The following is a 220-nucleotide window of genomic DNA, read 5'->3' on the forward strand; positions in this document are numbered from 1 at the left end:
CGCCCCGCGCCCGAGGCCCCGCCCCGCGCCGCTGCGGTCCATTATGTGTTTGTTAGTAAATTTATTCCTCGAACGAACCAAGCGGTCTTCCTATCGATTTCCTTCTACCGGAAAGGTCTCCAGGTGAGCGCTCCGCGCTCCCGCACCTGAGCAGGACTCTGAGCTCCGGCAGGACTCGTCTGGGTCCTCGGGCTGAGTCTCTGAGTGGCCTTCCCGGCGC

Source organism: Pteropus alecto, unplaced genomic scaffold (assembly GCF_000325575.1).
Source record: "Pteropus alecto unplaced genomic scaffold, ASM32557v1 scaffold78, whole genome shotgun sequence".
NCBI classification, from domain to species: domain Eukaryota; kingdom Metazoa; phylum Chordata; class Mammalia; order Chiroptera; family Pteropodidae; genus Pteropus; species Pteropus alecto.